Consider the following 22227-nt stretch of genomic DNA (forward strand, 5'->3'; position numbering starts at 1 on the left):
AAGTTAATAACACACATGTTTCTAATGAGAGAAGAGTTAAATTATACAATCTCTGTGGAAGATAATTAGGCCATATTTATTAAAATTATACAGGCACATATCCATTGATCATTTGGCCATATCTATCAAAATTATGAAGTCAATGCTCATTTTGCACATGTGTTTGTTTAAAGATGTTCATTTAAAGATACCCCTTCAGCAGTGTTGGTAATAATAAAAAAAAGGAAACAATTCGATGTCTATCAACAAGAAACCATTTAAACAACTTATGGTGCCTCCAGGAATGAAATTCTTTGCAGCCATTAAAGTGAACAGGTCTGCCCTATAGGTTCTGATCTGGAAACATCTCCAAGACGTATTGTTAAGTGAAAAAAAAAGCAGAATAGTGCAGAGAGGGTATGGCCATTTGTATATGATACATATACTTACAGAGGCATTGAATACTTCTGGAATGGGACATAAGAAACATAATAGTGCTTGCCTCTAGGGTGAAGAACTGCATGAGTGGGGGCAGGCATGGGAGAAAGATTTACTTTTCATCATCCACCTTTTGAATTTCATGCCACATGTCTTTACCATATATATTCAGTCCATCCATATCTGCTCCTATATGCACATGAGATCTCTAGGAGAATATCTGAAACCAGCCACAGTGACTTCCTCTGCAGAGGGGGACCGGACACTAGAGGACCATGAGAAGGGAAACTTAGTATTGGATTTATTTTAATTTTGTTCGATTTCTTTTTCTTGATTATGTGCATGTGTTACCTGTTCATTAAAATAACAAAATGCATTTCTCCCTGCTCCTCTAGACTGCCCTTTCTGTGACTCTGTCCTCAGCGCCAGCCTTCCCTCCTGCCTCCTCCTTTTGGGCACACTATCTGCCACACTCCACGGCAGGGGACCGTGGGAAGAGCATAGACTTTAGAATTGGATGATCCAGGTTCTCACACTGACTCTGAGTGTCCTTGTCCTCATCTGTAAAATGGGGATAAAAGCAGTCTGTTATAGGGTGTGGTAAGAATTACATGAGATAACTTATAAAGTGAGTGCTCAAAAACAACAGTTCCTGCTGGCTCGCTTTTCTGGAACACGACTGTCATACCCATGAAGGGCAGAGGTGGCTGAACCTTTCTGTGGCTTGGACTTGGAAATATCCTCCCTCCCTTTACCAGCAACCTCCAAACTCTTAAGGAAGAAACAAGTGGCAAAGGCTTTGAGGAAAACAGTATCCCTCTAATATTTAGAGAGCAGCAAGGACATTCCTCCAGTTTGTACATGAGGAAAAGGGTGTCCCAAATTCCTAACACACCCAGCATCCTGGGGCCCCAAACTCCAGCCTGGAAGGAAGCATCATTCAATGTAAACAGACTAGGGGAGTCAGCTCTGGCAGGACCGGTATCAGCTGGGAGTGGGGGTGGGGGGTTGTGCCAGGAGACAACAGGAAGGGGAGGGGAATGTTTGCCCCACCAGGCACGAGGAGAGAGAATCAGATGCAAAACCTGCCTTGCCCCAGGGACAGCATGGAGGTTTCAGTATCAGAGTCAAATATAGACCCATTTCCATAAAGGCACCAGCCGCTGCTTCTATAAATACCTCAGCCAGTTTTCCGGGGTTCTCATGTGACTTTGATGCCTACCTCGTCTGCGGGGATCCGTCACCATGGTGACCGGGCCATGTGACCAGCCACTCTTCATTCATGGCAGGTTGCAGTGTCCTGGATTGGGGGTGGGGTAGTGAAGCAGGGCTGGAGGGAGGGCCAAGGAGGGGGAGAACGAGGATGAACAATGAATAAACATAAAGTTTCCAGTCTTGGGGGAGACTGCAGAGCTCTAGGTTTACTGCAAGGATGCTCTGACAGAATTATCGATTTCCCCAGGCTGGCTGGCAGGAGAGGAATATATTTCTTCAAGAAGCCTTGCCTTTGAGTCAGGGAATCAAAGGTTTAGAGCTGGAAAGCACCGTAACAATCCTCTAGGCCACTACCCTTGTTTATATAGATGAAAACAAGAAGACCCAGAAAGGTAGACTAACTCTTCTAAGGTCACACAGCAAGTCAGTTGCAAAACTGGGGCAAGAACCAGGCTATGTGTCATTGTCAGATTCCTCTCCATCTAACTGGGGCCTCTGGCTGGGGTCTGTGGTGGGCCACAGATTTAAATGTGACTCTGATGAGTGGGACTTTGAATCACCAGGTGGTTCAACACAGTTGGAGTCATAGGTTCTCCAAAGAAGGTGAAAACAGATCATTTCATCTGTGCCAAGGCTCAGTCCTGGCCCCTTGGCTAATAAATGTGGGAGACGGTGGCTAACACATCATGAGAGGTCTTGCATTATTGAGCAAAGCTAGCTGTCATCCTTGGTAATCCATGGAAATCTTTTTGATCAGAATGTCTCAGATCTGCCTCCACTGCTGAATCCCTCAAACATCACCAAGTCCTGTACCCTTCCTTGATGGGTGTTGGGGATAAGATGAAGAGGCAAGAAAAGAACACTTCCTGCCTTCACAGACCTCCCATGCTTATGTACATATGGATAAGTAAGTAGAAGAGAATGTTGTTACCCAACAAGCTATGCTCCAGGCAGTTCTCAGGTCTAGAAATAGGACAGGCCACCGGAGTTGGGGAAGGCTTCCAGGAGGAGGTGAGGAGAAGGAGGTAGCCCGGCAGGTGGATGAGAAGGAGCATTCTCAGGGGTACCAGATAGTGGGGCAGGAATTGAGTGGGCGGAGTAGGGGAGAGTATATTTGAATGAGGTGACCAAGCCTTCAGATAGGTCGGCTGCCAACCGCATAGCTGATTCATATGGTTCAATCACGTGGGCGCAAGCAGCTGGCAGTGAGGGTCCAGGAGGAGATGGATTCATAGAAGACAAAAAAAACACTTGCTTTGAAATATTCCTGAAAGAGACCAAGAACAAAGCAGACATCATCACTAAGCCGGAAGACCGTCAGCAGCAGTTGTGAGCTCTGTCACCACCTGGTCTTGAGACAGCAGTCCAGCAGGCTTCACAGAGGTTAAAATTCCCCATGCTGGAGCCTGGTAGCAGCCAGAGTGTCCCAGCCTGAGGTTCTGCCTCCCTCCTTCTTCACTTAGATTGTCCTGGTGGATCTTAGGGGTAAGGTCAGAAGACAGGGGTGAAGCAGAGGGCAGAGCACCTCACCTGCCCCCACCCCACCATCTGTTTGCCAGCAGACTGACCATCACAGCCTCCTCCCACATGGAAGGGTGAGAGCATGTAGTCTGATAAGGGAGGCTGTGCCAGCCCGTGTGAATGCCACACTTCCTCTGTGCTTCTCAACCAGTTGAGCACCCACACTGTGTGTGTTTACCAGAACTGCAAGCTGCTGGAGTCCTGAGACAATGCCCAACCTAATTCTATAAACCCCTCCTCTGGCTTGTAACAGGGGGCACTGAATGGAAGTACAAAGTCATCTGGGTGGGCCTGGGAGGGGTTGGTATTTAGCATGCCAGTGCAGATAGGGCACACCTTGGAGACAGACCTGAATCTCAGTCCTGGCTGTCACTTACTTTCATGGCCTTGGGGACCTTCTTCAGTCTATCTGAGCCTCAACTGCTTATCTTGCAAAAGGGGATAATGTCACCTCCCTGATGAATGGCTGTGAACAGTAGACGTGATGATTACAAAGTGGCACGTAGAAAGTGATTTTGAAGGCAGTTGCTTCTATTACAGTAGGCAGATGAATGGGAGCATTTCCTTGTGGGTTTCCAGCTTCCACCTCACCTCGAATTCTGCTGAGACTTCATACCTAGCACCTTTCTGTGCATCATCCCTTCTGCCCAGAAGGTCCTTCCACTTGGCTCCACTCATCCAAAGCTTCTCTGTCCTTCAAAGTCCCATTTAAATGTCACTCCTACCTGTCTGGCTTGATCACCTCCAAACCAGAGTGATGTTCCACAGGCCAACTCTGCCAGCACTTATGAGTGGCCACAGCACCATCCTTCAGCACATAGCACACCCTGCCTTTAACAGCAACAGTAAGAAGTATCGCATGGAACACCATTTACTGTGCCAAGAACCTGACATATATGAGACTTGGAGAGGGTAAGTGACTTGTCCATGATCACACAGCTAAAAGGTGGCAAAAGTGGAAAATAAGCCCAAGCCCCCATAGTCCCATGCTTACACACGCTGCACATCACTGCTCCACATCCTTACTGTTACTCACTTGAACACCTTGACTCTCTCCAGCTACATTATAAGCCAGTGTGTGTCAGGAAAAACACAGTCCCTGGAGTCAGTTCAGAATGGATTGAAAGCTTGCCTTTGCCACTGACTGGGTGGGTGACCTTGTGTGAGTCGTTACCTTCTCCAAATCACAGTTTCCTCATCTAGAGTTACTGAAGGGTTTGTTTAAATGATATGACATGTAGTGATGGAGCTGTCTTATAACAACAAACATTTGCACTCACGCTTCCTGTTTGCTCCCAGGCAGCTGGGTACACAATGAAAGCTCCAGCTAATACCTGAGTGCATAGCAGCATAATCTAAGAGCTCCTTGTGCATCTGTTCATTTTATTCCTTACAACGCTACAAAGTAGATAGTGTTAGTGTTCCCACTTTCTCGACAGGTTAAGAAACTTGTCCAATGTGACATAACCAAACAACAGAGTTAGGATTTGACCCTAGATCCTTCGGATCCCAAAGCCCATGCTCTAAACCATGATTCTATGAGGGCCCTCTACACACTGGGTGGTGGGTAATTCCTCATCCATTTCTCCTGTGAGATAGTTCAAGCAGAAATCACAAATTCCATCTTATGGATGGAGAAGGAAAAGCCCGGGGGGTATTCAGTGACTTGTCCAAGGTCACAAGCCAGTTGATGGCAGAGTCAGTCCTAGAACTCAGGACTCCTAAACCCAGTGCTCCATTTTCTGTGGAGCTGCTGCCTGTGGCTGAGGTTCCTCAGATAGAGATGCTGGGACTCTGGGACCTTGGCCAGGAAGTTGGCCATAGGCCTCAGCCTGGGCCCAGGAAGCTTCCAACCATGGAAGAATTTGCTTTGAAGACAAAGGATGACTCCTGGCAAGGGGAGTTGTTCCTATTTCTGCTCCAGACAAACGGGAGGCTGCTGCAGATTCCATGATAAATCTTTTTGCGAAAGATGATGCATCACTTTGGGCCAGTTATATGCACAGTCTTTGGACATTATACAAGTCAATTACTAAGACCAAGTTCTCAGCACTGAGCAGAGATATTTTCATCGAGTCGCTGTAACGGAGCCAGAGCCTCCCAGGGATCTGGCAGGGAAGCTGCTCCACTTCATATTTTATGCTGGGGGTGACTGCAGAATGGTGAGACCTGCCCAGGTGCCCAGTGGGAAAGGCGTCCAGTCCCATCAGGATGACTTCCACTCAGTGTTTGCCCTTGAGGATTATTCTGCCCATTTCAGAATCCCCAGCCTAACGTGTCCTCACTCTCAGCTGCCTGGAGTCAAGGAAATAAGTTTCCATTTAAGGCTGAACCCCCAAGTACAGGTCTGCAAATAGGGCCTTGCTTTTCCAGCCTCAAGTCCCGGAAGCACTCTCCTATACCCTAGGTGTGTCCTTACCTGAGTCCCAAATACTTCCAGGTCATCTCTCCTGCCCCCTCAAAACCTCTTGGGCATTCCAGCCTGCCAGGCCAGTCCCTAGGAACTGCTCCAGGCCAGCAGATCCAGCCTCCCCTCTACTCCCCAGATGAGAAGCACATGGCTGGTCCTCCTGAGGCCAGGGATTTCAAAGCTAATATGTTTGTTTCAAGAGGGTCCATCTCTGGCCTGACAGTGGCTTTTGGTGTTTCAGAATGAAGGTTTGAGGTCCTGGTAAGAGCACTATAGACCTTACCCACTGGCTGTGTGGCACTAGGCAGGCCCTTCACCTCTCTGGACCCCAACTGCCTCAGCTGAAAATGTGGTGAGTGGTCTGCCTAGCTCCAAAATGCTCTGATTCATTCTCTGGGACTCCAGGAAGGCAGCTGGAAGTGGCTGGAGCAGAAGATGAGGGGGCTGTGGGTGATAAGAAATAAAGAGACGAGATTAAATGGTGAAGGCAGGGGCTTGAAGCATGGAGAGCTTGAATTTTATGCTACAAATCTTAGATTTATTTTAAAGCTAATGGAGAACCAGGGGAAAATTTTAAGCATGGGTGTAGAATTACCAAAATTAGCAAATAAGAATACCAGACATCCAGTTAAATTTGAATGTGAACTGACCATCCTGTGTTTTATCTGGCAGTCCTGCATGGGACCAACAGAGAAAGTTCTCTGGGCACTGAGTGGAGAATGTATTGGAGGGGACAAAACTGGAAGCAGGAAGACACCATTTGGGAGGTTATTATTGTACTCTAGGCAATAATTACAAAAGCTAATATTTGTTGAATGCTTTTTTGTGGGTTGCTTTTTTTTTGGGGGGGGCAGGCACTGTTCTAACTACTTTATGTATATAAATTAACGTAATTCGTGTAACAAGCCTATGAAGTATAGTATCTAGTATCACTCCCATTTTACAGGTAAAGAGGCTGAAGCACACAGAGATTAAGCAACTTGGCCCAGATCACACAGTTAGTTAGTGGCAGAACTGGGGTTGGAGTCCAAAGCCTCTGTGCTTAACCACTTTGGCGTACTACCACCCAGGGGGCCACTAGAGCCTGGCCCCAGGCCATGTGATGGGAACTGGGTGACAGACTGTTTTAAAGCCTCAGCTGCTGGGGTGGGGATTGGGGTACCATGACAGGTAGAGAGGTGAGAAGGGAGGCTCAGGAATCCGGCTGTGTCACAGTGACACTCACATTTTCTTTTATTTATTTATTTATTTATTTACCTATTTATTTATTTATTTATTTTTAAGACAGTCTCACTCTGTCGCCCAGGCTGGAATATGGTGGCGCCATCTCTGCTCACTGCAACCTCTGCCTCCCTGATTCAAGTGATTCTCCTGTCTCAGACTCCCAAGTAGCTGGGATTACAGGTGCACACCACTATGCCTGGCTAATTTTTTAAAAACTTTTAGTAGAGACGGGATTTCACCGTATTGGTCAGGCTGGTCTCAAACTCCTGACCTAAGGTGATCCACCTGCCTTGGCCTCCCAAAGTGCTGGGATTAAAGGCATGGAGCCACCGCGCCTGGCTGACACTCACATTTTCAGATCACTTGATACTTTTCATAGCAGAAAGAGGGACTGGTAAGAAAAGCAAAAACTAGCCTTGAAGAAAGGCATCTACCAAACACCCGGCCTGGTGTGCAGTACTTTCTGTCCATCATCCCACCTAATCCCCTCCACTGCCTGCTGAGGTAGGTAATGAATTTACTCCATAGGTGAACAGGAGAATTTTTTTAAGCCAGAGGATGAGCTGCGGGTGGTGGTTGGAGAGGGGCGCGACTGTGAAGCGAGAGGCCAGTCAGATGGCTGCCGTGAGTGCCCGGGCTGAGGGCAGCATTCAGGACCCTGAATGCAGGGTATTTAAGGGGCACACTCAGCAGCACCTGGCAGTTGCCTGGATTGGGTAAGGCAGGGGAGGGCTGAAGGACCACTCCAGGTCCTGCTTGGGGACTGCCAAGGGCCAAGGATGACATTAACCAGAGAGCAGGTGTGGGATGAGGAGCAGCATGGGGCCTAGGCTGCAGAGAAAATTTCCTCAGCCCAGGACATGCTCACCTAATCAGGCACAAAGCAATGGGGCGGTCGAGGCCCAGACAGGTAAATGCCTATCCTGGAGTCCCACAGAAAGTGTTAGGGCAAAAACTGGAACTGACGTCTCCTGACAGTATTTGGGGTACCTGGCACAGATGGAGCCCTAGTTCACAGACGGATGAGGATGGAGACACCCAGATACAGCATGGCCAGCACTTTGGGGCCGCTGTGATGAAATTCAGGCACACCTGGGTGCCCAACTAGAGAGCACATGTTGCCCCTTCAATGCTGAACAAAAGCTGGGGTGAGGCCAAGAGCAGTCTCCCCGCAAACATTTTTATCCGTCTGTGAAAAAGAGACAACCACAACCCGCGGCAAGGTTGTTTTGAGGACTAAATGAGGGGAACCCGCAGGGACGCAGCTGCTCCGAGCAGACCACCGCAGCCCCCGCCCCTTCCATCCTCTCCATCGTCCCCACCCCCATTTCCTCATCTTCCCTCCCCTCATTTTAGGCCTCGGGGCAGAGCCCGTTCCCGGGGGTGTCAGGCAATGAGCTGCCTGAGACAAACGTGCCCACCTCCCAGCTCGGCCAGCCTGGCTCCCCCTGCTGCTCCTGCTTTCCGCCTGCCTCCTGCGCCCGGACCACCCCCACCTGCCGGCCGACACACCGCGCACGCTCCTCCCAACTTGGGCCTGGCTCACCTGGACTTCCTTCCCACCAACCGCCCCTTCCCGGCATTACCTCCCCTCCTCCCTCATCCAGCTTCCTCCCGCCCCCAGGGAGCTGCGGGAGGTGGCCGTAGGGACCGCCCAAGAGGCCCAAAGGGATGGGAGGCTCCGGCCTGCGGCCTGGAAATGTACAAAGCCCATCCTTTGGGACCGTGAGAGCCTGACGTCAAACCGAGGCTGAAAATACAGTCTGGAAAGTCACGCGGCACTCGTGAAAAATGAGCCACCCTCCCCAGCCAGAGGCGTGGGAGCGGGGAAGGGACATAAATCCCGGCTCTTTAGAGTCTCCAAACAGCAGGGGCAGCCGACAAGCCTCTAGAATGCCTGCTGAGAGGTCTCGGGGTCCCCAATGCCCCATTCAGAGGCTCCCTTGGCCAGAACATCTGCAAACGCTCCCCCCACCACCTTCCCCATATGCTCCCACCATACACACACTCCTGAGAGCGGCCAGTGCCCAGAGAAGGAAGGGGCACCAAGAGGGGACCTGAGGGAATTTCTCAGAGCTGGTCTAGTGCTCCCTTCCCCACCCCCACCCCCTGCCCAGGGCATCTGGCTAGGACACAGTGTGCTGGGGACAGGATTTCCCAAACCATACCCCGAAGGCCCAAAGAGTCACGAGTGGTGGATGTCAGGGAGGGACCCTGAATCCTCTGCAGCATGTGGTTCTCAGAGACCAGACTTCCCTCCCTCTTGCTCTCAGAGACCCCAGCATCCCCCTCGGACTGGGGTCAAAGGAGCAGAGGAGCCACAGGCTGCAAGGGCTAGTCAGGGATTAGGGCTTTACAAGGCAACCAGATCAGGCCTTCAGGACCAGATGATGGCAAAGGCAAATGTCCCCACCCAAAATTACCAAGGTTAAGTTTTCACTCCCCTGAACCAACAAAGTCAAAAGAGAATTTAGGCTGGGCGTGGTGGCTCACACCTGTAATCCCAGCACTTTGGGAGGCTGAAGTGGGAGGATCACTTGAGGCCAGGAGCTACAGACCAGCCTGGCCAACATGGAAACCCCATCTCTACTAAAATACAAAAATTAGTCGGGCGTGGTGGCACGTGTCTGTAATCTCAGCTACTCCGGAGGCTGAGGGAAGAGAATTGCTTGAACCCGGGAGGTGGAGGTTGTGGTGAACTGAGTTTGCACCACTGCACTCCAGCCTGGGTGACAGAGTGAGACTCTGTCTTAAAAAAAGAGAGAGAGAGAGAGAGAAAGAGAGAGAGAGAGAAAAAGAGGGAGAGATAGAAAGAATTTAAGCTGTTTTAGAAAATAAAGAACTTTGATTGACTTCCCATCTATTTTGAGGTTGAGACTCTTCTACACATGTTCATGTCTGGGTCTTGTTCACGGTGTTCCCTCCTGGTCAGCCTGTAACACTCCCGCTCCAGCGTGATGCACTCTCTAAATCCCCCACTCACTCCCCACCCCCAGCACCATGGCTGCTCCCTCCTCTGATGTGAAGAGCCCCGCCACACTGCATGTGAGTGTATCACAGACAGGTCTGTCTCCTTCTACAAGGCTCCGATTTGTAGAGAGGCACCTTGGGCATCTCTGCAACCTCAGTGTTCAGCTCAGCCCTGCCCAGAAGAAGGCCCTGGCTCATGTTCATGGAATGGAATCAAACAAGGTTCATTTGCACATCAGCCTTTCAAAAACCTTACAAAGCCAACAAAGGGCTGGAGCCCTGGGCTAGGAGGCAGAGGCACTACCACACTCCCCTTCTCTAGCCACCTGTCCACAAAGCCATGGACCTCAGGCCTCTGACACACTTGCAATAGGTCTGGGTGGGAAGCAGGAGGCAGCTAGTACCATGTGACTGTCCAGGGGGACAGTCCTCCTTATCTAGATGGCCATGTGCAGGGTCAGGCTTCAGGGCAGCTACGACATTAGAATGAAAACCTAAGTCAGTCAGAGCATGCCACTCCTCAGCTCAAAGTTTTGTCCTGCTCCTTGTCTCACCTGGGGTAAAAAACCAAAGTCCTCAGCATGAGCCCTGTGTGATCCAGCCCCCATGACCCCTCAGCTGTTGCCAGGCTGTGCTCTGCCTCCTTCTTCCTGTTCTAGCCACAGCAGGCCTCCTCTAACACCACTCCCCCAGGACCTTGGCACCTGCTCTCTCCCATTGCTCAAATGTCACCTCTAGAAAGGTCTTCTCTCCCCACCCACCCTGTTTGAAATTACACACACACAGACACGTACATGCACACACCTGCACTTGCACACACACACACATGCATGCACATGTGCACACGCATGCTCCTTGTCCCTCTTCCCCGCTTTAATTTGTATTATTTATCACTAACTGATACCTATATATTTTATGTATTTGTTTCTTTATTTCTCTTCCTGACTAGAATGTAAGCTGAATCAGAGTAGGAACTTTTAACTGTTTGACACTCATTCTTCTCCTGATTCACACTCCCCCCCTTTAATATCCTGTAACTTAAGTTCTCAGATAAAAACTTAACTACTATCAAGGCATCTTATGTTAAATGGTAGGAAATGAGGGAGGGAAAGAAAACAAAAGTACTTACTGGAAACACATGTAAAAACATATTCATAAGGAAATACAGTCCTTGTTTCTACAACTGGCCATGTGGCCCTAGCAGGCGCTTATGACCACTGCTTCCACTGGCCAGTCCATGCTTCCTTTGCCCTCAGCAAGCACCTCAGCCGGTTGTGGGGCCTTGCCTGGGTGGGGCTGCATGCACATGATGGACCCTCAAACAATATTTACTGAGTCAGTGAGGAAGAAGCTGGTCTACACATATCATACTAAGTAGGAGAAGCCAGGGGCTAGTCTTTTATTTATACAGATAGCCAGAACAGATAAACTTTTAATGTTTTAAAACTAAGCAATTTACCACCCAGATCAGGAAATACTCTCTTGTCAGTTTTGCTGTGATGTGTGTTGAGACACATCACTCTGACCGATGCTGAAGATCTACCTGCCTCAGTTTCCCCACATCTGTGAAGGGCCCCCTCAGGGCTGGATGGGCAGGAGGGCTTACCTGGAGGCAGCGTGCAGGGAAAGGTGGAAGGTAATCCCTTGCATCCTGCACTCCTCTTCCTCAAGGCCTCCCTCGCGAGGGCACTTTCCAGAGTCATTATCAGTGCTTCTAACAAGGCCCAGGGGACCCTGGGATACTGCCACCCACTTCCTGCTGGTGCCAGGAGGCTCCATTCTTCCTGCAGGCCCAGAGTATCTACCTCCTCAGAGGCTTCACCTGAAGGCAGTAAGCCTGAGTATTGCTCAGGGCAACCAGGACCAGCTAGGACAGCCAGCTCTGCAGCTTCCTGCAGGTCCAGTGTTAGCTCTGATGCAGCCACACTTTCCCCAGAGAGGCATCCCTGGACTAGATGCCCCAGGAGGGCAGGGAAAGGGTCTGGCCGACATTATTAAGTCTCCGTCCCCAGTTCCGGCCTGGCCCATGGATGAGAGACACTTGACACTCGGGGGCAGAGCAGTTATAAAGCAGCTAAGAAGACAAGCAGTGCTGCTGGGTGGCTGTGAGGGCCCCTCGGGTAAGCCAGGACTCACTTCCACCACCTATTAGCCAAGTGATTTCAGGCCAGTCACTCAGTTCGGAGTCTGATTCTTTATCTGAAAAGCAGAGATAATGATGCCTATCTCACTCAGTGTTTAAATGCCATAATGTGGCCCTGTGTTTGTGCCAGGCCAGCAGATGGACAGCAAGGGTGCCACAAATGCTATAGACATGTGGGCAGAGGCAGGGCTTGCCCTACCACAGCCTATGCATCCCTCTGGTACCACTGCAGGGGCTTCCACAGGGGTTCCTCCACCAGGCACACCTGATTCCTTGTTCCCCAATGCCTCCTACAACTCTGTGTCCCAGGAGAGGCACCCTGTACCTGTCAGAGACCCAAAGAGAAGCAGAGCCAGTAGGAGATGTGTATGGATTTGTTGCAGGAAATTGGCTTATGCAAGTGAGGAGTTGGTGGTCAGGAAGGGAAAGTCATGGCAGGCTTAATCCCACAGGCATAAGTCTCTCTCAGGGAAGGGCTAAGCCTTCTTTTAAAGGGCTTCAAACTGATTGAGTCAGTCCCACCCAGGATAATCTCCCTAATTTAAAGTCAACTGATTAGGGACTGTAATTACATGTGCAAAATCCCTTTACAGCAGCACCTAGATTAGTGTTTGACTGAATAAGAAGGGGAGTATATGTAACAAAATGGCCCTGCCTCCTTCTGTCCCCCAACTTCCATGAGAGACTATCACTTGTGGCCCACCCTATCCAGAAGCACCCTGGAAAATGAATTCTGGATAATGTAATTTTGCCCGGCCAAGCTAACACACTGCAAAGCCCTCACATACCTCATTGGCTTAAATCTGCACAAGAGCACAGTAGCCACACTGCACGTCGACCTACAGGCATAGCTTACAAACAGCATTTGAGTTCCGTCGTCTTGCACCATCCTCATGACAGATCTTTGAAGGGAATTTAATTATTTCATTTTACTGGTGACTTAACCTCACACACAGCTGCTAAGTGGCAGAGCTGGGATCTGAATCTGTGTTTACCTGACTCATTCAGGTCCTCACTGGGGTGCGAGTCTGATAATGAGAGGGAAGAGAAAAGAGCTTTGGTTTCTGGCTGTACCCCAGAAAAGGCCAGAGGAATAGAGACCTAGGTTTCCAAGGCAATCTTTGCCTAAATTTTGGTTTTGCTGGGACTTCATGCTGGATGATAACCAGATAGGGTATCATGAGTAAGAGATTTTGCTCTCCAACATATGATGTTTAAAAAGTCTCGTTTCTTCCTCCAGATTAAATGTAATCCGCTCCAAGCCTCCATCCTGCCAGTCCAGAGGGAAATTCAATTTGCCATATTAAAGCTTCCTTGTCCATGCACCATCAGAGGCAAGCAAAGACTCTGGGGTCTCCCACATTGCAGAACATTTAGAGGAGAGTCTGCTGGTCTCTGCACATTCTGTCTACACAGGTATGCTCATTGACCAATTCTCATGATTCATGAAGGGTGATGGGTCCCTGTTTCTGGGCCAATTTGGGGAAGGGTCTCTGCTGAGTGTCAATCTTCTTGGGATACCCTGCAGCCATTGCCCTAAGGCCCTGTCACCTCCCTGGGGTCCCATAAGGAAGGATGGCTCCAGTCCCAGCTACCGTGGACCCCCCTCCAACATGTCCCTTTAGTCTGCTTTCCTTCAAACTTTCCTCCCACTGCCCCCTTCTCCAAGATAATCCAGCACAATCTCATCAATGAACCTAGAATTTGGCAAAACAAAAGCCAGGAATGTGTGAGAATAGTCTTCTGAGCGATTAACAATTGCTGCTTTTGGCTCTACCACCCCAAACAGTAGCAATAGTAAAATTTACTGTACTTTTACTATGTTCTAAGCTCTTCATTTGTGATCATTCATTTAATCCTATCTATAAGTCACTAAGGTAATAGATGCTACTTGTCTCAGTCTGGATGATAACAAGATAGGGTATCATGAGTTTTCTCAGTCTGTGTTGCTATAGAAAGAATGCCTGAGACTGGGTAATTTATAAAGAAAATAGGGTTTATTTGGCTCATGGTTCTGCAGGCTGTACAAGAAGCATGGTGCTGGTATTTACATCTGGTGTGGGCTTCACGCTATTTCCACTCATGGTGGGATCCCTGCCTGGTGCATGCAGGGATCACACAGCAAGAGAGCAAAATCACAAAAGAAATGAGGAAGGCTCTTTTTAACAACCAGCTCTCATGGAACTAACAGAGCGAGAACTCACTCATTACCATGAGGATAGCATCAAGCCATTCATGAGGGATCCATCCCAATGACCCAAACACCTCCCATTAGGCCCCACCTCCAACACTGGGGATCAAATTTCAATGTGAGGTTTGTTGGGGCCAAATATTCAGACCATAACACCACTATTATTAGTCACTTTGGTTAAGGTAACATGCCCAAGGTCAGCCAGCTCACAAGCAGCTCCCAGCATTCTAACTCAAGGACCTATGCCCTAACTGCTACTCTGTGCCATCTCTCACCAAAATCTGGTATAAGGCAAGGCTGCACAAAGGACTGGCTGCAGCCCTGAGGTGGGGAAGGATGATTAGTTATAAAAGCGAGATCAAGCCACAAACTAAAGCTGCAATAAATTGTTCCGCCTATGTGAGTGGGGAGTAGGGAATGGAAGTAAAGAATTTGGATACTGGATCTGCTATGTACCAGCTCTATGATCTTGGGAACTCACTTAACCTGAGTTTCAATCTCCTCAAATATAAAATGGGGATGATAATGACAACTTTTCAAGCTTACTGAGAGGACTAACAGAGAAAAAGTATAGGAGAGCTCTTCATACGCTCTACAACTGTGAAGATGTTACATGTTAAGGACATTGAGCAGAACATCTGCCCCGACAATGCCTGGGTTTAATAACCCCTTCTTTGGCAGGCAACAACAAAAGAACGCCCAGTGGCGAGGGCAGGTCCCTCTGCTGGGAGCTGGAGGACCAAGGAAAAAGCTGTCTTAGAGACAAAGGCAGAGTTTGTTTTCCTGCACCAAAGAGACTGGAAAGAGTGTAACCACATTTGCCAGACTCCTTTGCAGGTAGGGTTCATGTGAGACCAAGTTCCACCAAGAGAATTCCCATGTGAACCTGGGGAGGGGATGAAGAGAGGAACTATAGAGTTTAAAAAAAAAAAAAAGGAAAGCAGTGGTAGGTCAAGGGGATTAAGTCCCCCAGGCCAGCTGTGGGGGTTTCTATCATGTCTCCCCTGAGGAGTGGGCAGCAGAGCGGTATTTCCACCAGATCTGTCCTGTGAGACGCTCGGGTATTTCTCCTGACTGTGCTCTTCCGGGCCATGTAGCAGTGTCTTGGCCCTCTCCAAGATTCTATGTAATATCCTCTAATAAATTCCTTTCTGCTTAAATCAGCCAGAGTGAAATCTGTTGTCCCCAGTTTAGAACAGTAACTCATACCGGAAGAGATTCTAAGCAAGAAACTCTCAAGGAAGTGAGAATCTAGGACTGGTTTTCTGAACACGTTGCATTTGGAGGCAACAGAGAGCTGGTCAGCGTCAGAGGACAGGCTGCTGGTGGTGGGTGGCTCACTGTAATGAAACCATTACTGACGGGACTGAGGCTGTGTAGCATGGCACCTGTCAGAGGCAAGATTTCAGCGACTGAGCAGCACTGAGGTAAAGCTTGTCAAAATCTTGTATTATCAAACATTTCAAACAAACACAAAAATAAAGTAGTATGAACAACCCTATGCACCTTGTACCCAGCTTCTAAGGTGATCACACTGACACTCCATGGCTCCAGAAACTGCCTCTGTCCCACTTCACCAGATTATTCTGAAGCAAATCTTATGTATCATTTCATCCAAAAATATTTCACTGTGCATTTCTAAAAGATGATTTTTTAAAATCATCACTATAATACTATCATCACACATTTTAAAAATGCATACTAATATTTACTAGCATCAAATAGTGAATCGATGTTCAGATTTCCCTGATTGTCTTGCTTTTTTTTCTGGAACAGTTCGTTCAAATCAGAATGAAGATAACTCCACACATTGCAATTATTTGTTATGTCTGTTCAATTACTTTTAATCTACAGATTTCTCTCTCTCTCTCTCTCTCTCTCTTTCTTCCTATAGCAGTTGATTTGACGAAGAAACTGGGTCATTTGTTGCACAGGCTTTCCCACAGCCCAACGCCCTTTCCAGTTTGTTGGAAAGTTAGAAGTTACATTTCCAGGCCGGGCGCGGTGGCTCAAGCCTGTAATCCCAGCACTTTGGGAGGCCGAGATGGGCGGATCACGAGGTCAGGAGATCGAGACCATCTTGGCTAACAGTGAAACCCCATCTCTACTAAAAAAAAATACAAAAAAAGTAGCTGGGCGACGTGGCGGGCACCTGTAGTCCCAGCTACTCGGGAGGCTGAGGCAGGAGAATGGCGTAAACCCGGGAGGTGGAGCTTGCAGTGAGCTGAGATCCGGCCACTGCACTCCAGCCTGGGCGACAGAGCCAGACTCCGTCTCAAAAAAAAAAAAAAAAAAGCAGTTACATTTCCAGGACTCCCTTTTAGCTAGGGTTCATTGCAATCTGGCTGCTCCCAGTCAGACGCTGCTGTATGTGACCTCTGGGTGGAAGAAAGTCAGGTGAGAGACGGCTCTTCCGGGTGCTGCTTGGGCCACTGGGGTCCACTAAGAACCTGTGCTGGGGGCTTTGGGCTCTCACCCCTGGAACCACAGGGCCGAGCAGCAGGCGAGGTGGTCATGGTGTGTCAGGCACTCCTCTTGGTTGCAGTGCTCTGGCTAAGTGTCCAAGTCTGGTTCTTTGGCCCTCCCAATAAACCACCCACCTCTGCAATAAATTATTCTATGTATAAACGGGCCTAAGTGCATTCTGTTGATTGCAGTAGAGATTTCTGTAGAGAAAGAGGAGGATACAAATAAGGCTAAATTCTGCATAGCTCTGTAGGATTTACAAAACACTTTCCCATACCTCATCACTGGGTGCTCTTAACTACTCCACAAGGAGGGCCCTCTTATCCCCACTGTACAGATGAGGCCCCTGAGGGTTACAGAGACCAAGTGACCCACCCAAATTTGCACAGTTAGGAAGTATCTAAAGACTGACTCCCAAGTCTTCAGATTCCAGGTCTAATGCTGTTCTCTGTCACCGCCTTGCGCCCCCTTCTCCTTGTGGACTGCCATCTTCCGAGCATAAATGAGGGAGGGTCTGGAGCTAAATCGGCCTCAGGAAATCAGGCAGCCCAGAGAGTTAGAGTCTGGAGACACACCCCTCTCTTTGTTTAGGATGAGTGCCTCCTCCTCAAACTTGCCTGCCCAGTGAGGGAAGTTTAGGGCTGCTTAGACAAAATCCTGGGCCTTGGGGGCCCGATGCTTCCCTCCTTCTAGCCAGGCTGGGCTGCAGGGAGAGGCAGCAGTGGGTCAGGAAAGGCCCCTCTCCAGCTGAAGCCCTGGCCCCAACTCTGTCACCAAAGTTCCCCCAGACTCCTTGTCCTGATGGGTGCAGAAGGTGGGGTGCACTTGGAGATGGTGGGGAAGTGGGTTCAGGGGAAGCCAGGAGTACTGAGGCTTTGTCTAACGTGTTACCGTTCAAGGTTAAGTAGCAGCAGCAGCCTGAGGTTGTCTGGGTGAGAGGAGGGACCAGCAGGGCTGCCCTACCCTCTCTGATGGACAGCAACTTTGATCCTGGGGTCTGAGGCTCATAAATAATGTCCCAGGCACGGGTGCCCTGGGACTCATCCAAGGGCGACTGGCTGACAAGACAGACTCCACCGGGCTGCAGCAGGCAGGCCTGGCCCCACTGCAGCAGGCCGTGACGGGTTTATGACCAGCCACCGACAGTAGTTACCTCAGATTTATCACCCTTCTACAAGGGCACTGGGAACTGCTAAAGGCTGCCAGGGAGCCCTTAAATCACAGTGATGGGAAATGCTGTCGGAGGGAGCAGAGGGTTAGGTAGGAGCCATCCGGGGGGCTCAGGCTTCCTGCTGGCTCCTCAGGTTACAGTCCCTTCCAGAGGGGATTTACAGCCCTGGAACCCAGCAGGGCCATACAGCATCCCTGGGGAAGAACCAGGAGGAACTGCAGGAGAATGAGGGCTGGGCTGGCAGGGGCAGAGCCATGGGAGGAAGCGCAAGAACCCAGCACCCACCCTGCTGTCTGCTGTCGCTGTGGGAGATTGCCTGGTCAGATGCCCCCAGTGTATGTGTGGCCCAGAATGTGCAGGTGTCTGTGCCCCTTCTCTGGGTATGTGTCACGTCTGTTCAGGGGTATACATCAGCAAATAGGTGCATGCATACAATAAGACCATTTTTTATTGTACTGGAGCACTGGGCTGGCTATGGGTACTTACGAACAAGTACTGTAAGTGAGTGGGGATTGAGGGGTCAGGCACATACTCAAAGCTAGTGGGTTCTGAATCCCTGCACATGCCTGCTCACTGTGAGTCTGGGAAAATAAAACAAAGAGGACACACAAGAGGACAAGGAGAAGAGCTGCTGCTGCTGCTACTGCTGCTGCTGCTGCTGCTGCTGGTAATGGTAGTGGTGGTGATGGTGATGGTGTTGGTGGTAGCGGTGATGGTGGTGGTGGTGGTGATGGTGTTGGTGGTGATGGTGATGGTAGTGTTGGTAGTGCTGGTGGTGATGGTGGCGGTGGTGATGGTCGTGGTGATGGTGGTGGTGGCGGTGGTGGTGGTGATGGTGGTGGTGGCGGTGATGGTGGTGGTGGTGATGGTGGCGGTGGTGATGGTGGTGGTGGCGGTGATGGTGGTGGCGGTGATGGTGGTGGTGGTGATGGTGGCGGTGGTGATGGTGGTGGTGATGGTGGCGGTGGTGATGGTGGTGGTGATGGTGGCGGTGGCGGTGATGGTGGTGGTGGTGATGGTGGCGGTGGTGGCGATGGTGGTGGTGGTGATGGTGGTGGCGGCGGTGGTGGTGGTGGTGATGGTGGTGGCGGCGGTGGTGGTGGTGGTGATGGTGGCAATGGTGGTGGTGGTGGCGCTGGTGGCGGCAGTGATGGTGGCGGCGGCAGTGGTGGTGGCAATGGTGGTGGTGGCGCTGGTGGTGGCGGTGATGGTGGTGGTGGCGGTGGTGGTGGTGGTGATGTGGTGATGGTAGTGGTGGTGATGGTGATGGTAGTGGCAGTGATGGTGGTGATGGTGGTGGTGGTGGCGGTGGTGGTGGTGATGGTGGTGCTGGTGATGGTGGTGATGGTGGTGGTGATGATGGTGGTGGCGATGGTGATGGTGGTGATGGTGATGGTGGTGGCAGTGGCGGTGGTGATGGTGATGGTGGTGGTGGTGATGGTGATGGCGGTGATGGTGATGGCGGTGATAGTGGTGGCGGTGGCGGTGGTGGTGACGATGGCGGTGTTGGTGGCAGTGGTAGTGGCAGTGGCGGTGATGGCGGCGGTGTGGTGGTGGTGGTGGTGATTGTGGTGTTGGTGGTGGCAATGGTGGTGGCGATGGTGGTAGTGATGGTGATGATGGTGGTGGCGATGGTAGTGGTGCTGGTGGTGGCGGTGGTGCTGGTGTTGGTGGTGGTGGTGGTAATGGTGGTGGTGCTGATGGTGATGGTGGTGGTGGTGATGGTGGTGGTGGTGGCGACGGTGGTGGCAGTGATGGTGGTGGTGACGGTGGTGGTGGTGGGGGTGATGGTGGTGATGGTAGTGATGGTGGGGGTGGTTTTGGTGGTAGTGGGTGGTGGTAGTGATGGTGATGGTGATGGTGGTGGCAGTGGCGGTGGTGGTGATGGTGGTGGTGGTGATGGTGGTGGTGGTGGTGGTGATGGTGGTGATGGTGATGGTGGTGGTGGTGATGGTAGTGATGGTGGTGTTGGTGGTAGTGGGTGGTGATGGTGATGGTGGTGATGGTGGTGGTGGTGATGGTGGTGGTGGTTGTGATGGTAGTGGTGGTGTTGGTGGTAGTGGGTGGTGATGGTGATGGTGGTGGTGGTGGTGGTGGTGATGGTAGTGATGGTGGTGGTGTTGGTGGTAGTGGGTGGTGATGGTGATGGTGGTGATGGTGGTGGTGATCATGGTGGTGGTGGTGGTGATGGTGATGGTGGTGATGGTGGTGGTGGTCGTCGTGATGGTAGTGATGGTGGTGGTGGTGTTCGTGGTAGTGGGTGGTGATGTGATGGTGGTGGTGATGATGGTGGTGGTGGTGATGGTGGTGGTGATTGTGGTGGTGGTGGTGGTGGTGGTGGTGTTGATGGTGGTGATGGTAGTGATGGTGGTGATGGTAGTGGTGGTGGTGATGGTGATAGTGGTGGTGATGATGGTGGTGGTGGTGATGGTGGTGGTGGTGGTGATGGTAGTGATGATGGTGGTGGTGTTGGTGGTAGTGGGTGGTGATGGTGATGGTGGTGATGGTGGTGGTGGTGATCATGATGGTGGTGGTGGTGATGGTGGTGGTGGTGGTAGTGGGTGGTGATGGTGATGGTGGTGGTGGTGGTCATGGTGATGGTGGTGATGGTGATGGTGGTGGTGGTGGTGATGGTGGTGATGGTGGTGGTGGTAGTGGTGATGGTGGTGGTGGAGATGGTGGTAGTGGTGATAGTGGTGGTTATGATGGTGGTGGTGGTGATAGTGGTGTCGATAGTGGTGTCGATGGTAGTGATGGTGGTGGTGGTGATGGTGGTGGTGGTGATGGTGGTGGTGATGTGGTAATGGTGGTGGTGGTGGAGATTGTGGTGGTGGTGTCGATGGTGGTGATGGTAGTGATGGTGGTGGTGGTGGTGGTGATGGTGATGGTGGTGGTGATGGTGATGGTGGTGATCATGATAGTTGTGGTGGTGATGGTGGTGATGGTGATGGTGATGGTGGTGATGATGCTGTTTAACAGAAGGGCAGCTACTGATGGCTGAAAGAAATGGGAGAAAGAAAGGTGGGCAGGGCGTGGATAGAAAGTGATATAAGGAACAGAAAGATAAAGAACTGAAAGGAAGCACCCAGATAGCCATACAATGCAGCCAAAGTAGCCCCAAATGTGACTAGAGAGGACAGGAGAGAAATGGTAGTGAAGAGGTACAAGAAGAAAAGCAAAAAATACAGAGAAAGGAGAAAGGTGACCTAAGAGAGAAGTAGAGCGAGGCAGCCAGTAGGGAGCACCATCTGCTCCAGAGGCACCAGGAAGTGGGCTTTGCAGCTGTTCATGCCTCAGCTGCCTCCATGAGTTATAGCTGACTCGGCAGCAGGAGCCAGGGCAGCCTGCCCTCTGGCCACTCCTCTGCCACAGGCTAGCAGCACCCAAGTCCAGCCCAGAGCACAGGGAGAGTGAGCCAGACTGGAGCAGGAATCAGGAAAGCAAACATGCCACCTTGGAGAGTTCACACAGAGAAGGCGGTCTCTGCCCTCAGACATACATGGACTGATGTGCATGTGCAGATACCCTTGAAAGTCTACTAGAAACCAATGCGTGAATGTGTGCACACATAGATCCATCTCCATATGCTTGGAGACCTCTCTGCAAACTCTTATGAACACTCCTGTCCTGACTACATGATGCATCACTTGAAGATAGCAAAGGTGGTCCAAGGGACCTCTTCCTGCAGCCCTAGCAGTTCCTGAACTTGAATCCGTAAAGTCTTCCTCTTCTGTCCTTGAATTTGCTCTGTGAGATCTTCTGGCTGGACTGCCTGGGCTGGGCTGAGTCAGTGGGGCTCTAACAGCCTAAAATCAAAAAGGCAAGGTCTGGACCACTGACACCATAAATGCCGCTGAACCTAAAGTTCACTACGGCAAACCCGGCTCTGCCACTGTAGACCCCCACGCTTCGGGTTTGAGGTGTTGGGAGGGGTTGTCTGTGTGTTTGTGGATATGTGCCTCGGGTGTGTCCATATGTCTCTGGGTGTCATGAGGCATCCAGCAAGGTCATATGCTGGGCATGTTGAGCCAAGTAACAATTCTCCAGGTGTAAATGTGGGCCCCTGGGTGTCAGGAAAAGTCACTTGGTAGTCACCAGCTCAGATGCTACCTTGAAGTCTGCCTGACCACATCTGAGAGCAGTCCCTCCTCATCTACGCTATGTTCCCACAGCTCCCGGGCCACAGACCACTTTAATTGGTTTATGAATCATGGTTCTGTACATACAAAATTATGTAATGACATAATCAACACCTACGGCACTGGAAAGAATATAAGGAGGGCCCCCGTGATCTCCACCTCCTGGTATCCAAGTCTTTGTATAATCCCTTCCCTCTGAATGTGGGCAGGGCCTCTGACTCGCTTCTAACTAATAGAACTGGCAAACGTGGTGGGGCGTCACTCCCATGATTACATTATGTTGTGGAAGACTTGGCCTTGCCAGCTAACTCTAGAAATTTTCCTTGCTAAAGCAAGCAGCCATGCTAGAAAAGCTCACGT

At 50.4% G+C, this 22227-nt stretch overlaps 1 long non-coding RNA gene across 1 annotated transcript; it reads right to left on the minus strand.

Moving 5' to 3' along the window:
- Positions 1–703: 703 nt before the first annotated feature.
- On the minus strand, positions 704–2899 carry LOC123567557 (uncharacterized). The gene is made up of 3 exons (XR_006690569.3): positions 2564–2899; positions 1640–1747; positions 704–978 (listed from the first exon to the last, which is right to left on the minus strand). It is a non-coding gene; the product is annotated as an uncharacterized lncRNA (long non-coding RNA).
- Positions 2900–22227: the final 19328 nt, after the last annotated feature.

The sequence above is a fragment of the Macaca fascicularis genome, chromosome 1 (assembly GCF_037993035.2).
Source record: "Macaca fascicularis isolate 582-1 chromosome 1, T2T-MFA8v1.1".
NCBI lineage: Eukaryota > Metazoa > Chordata > Mammalia > Primates > Cercopithecidae > Macaca > Macaca fascicularis.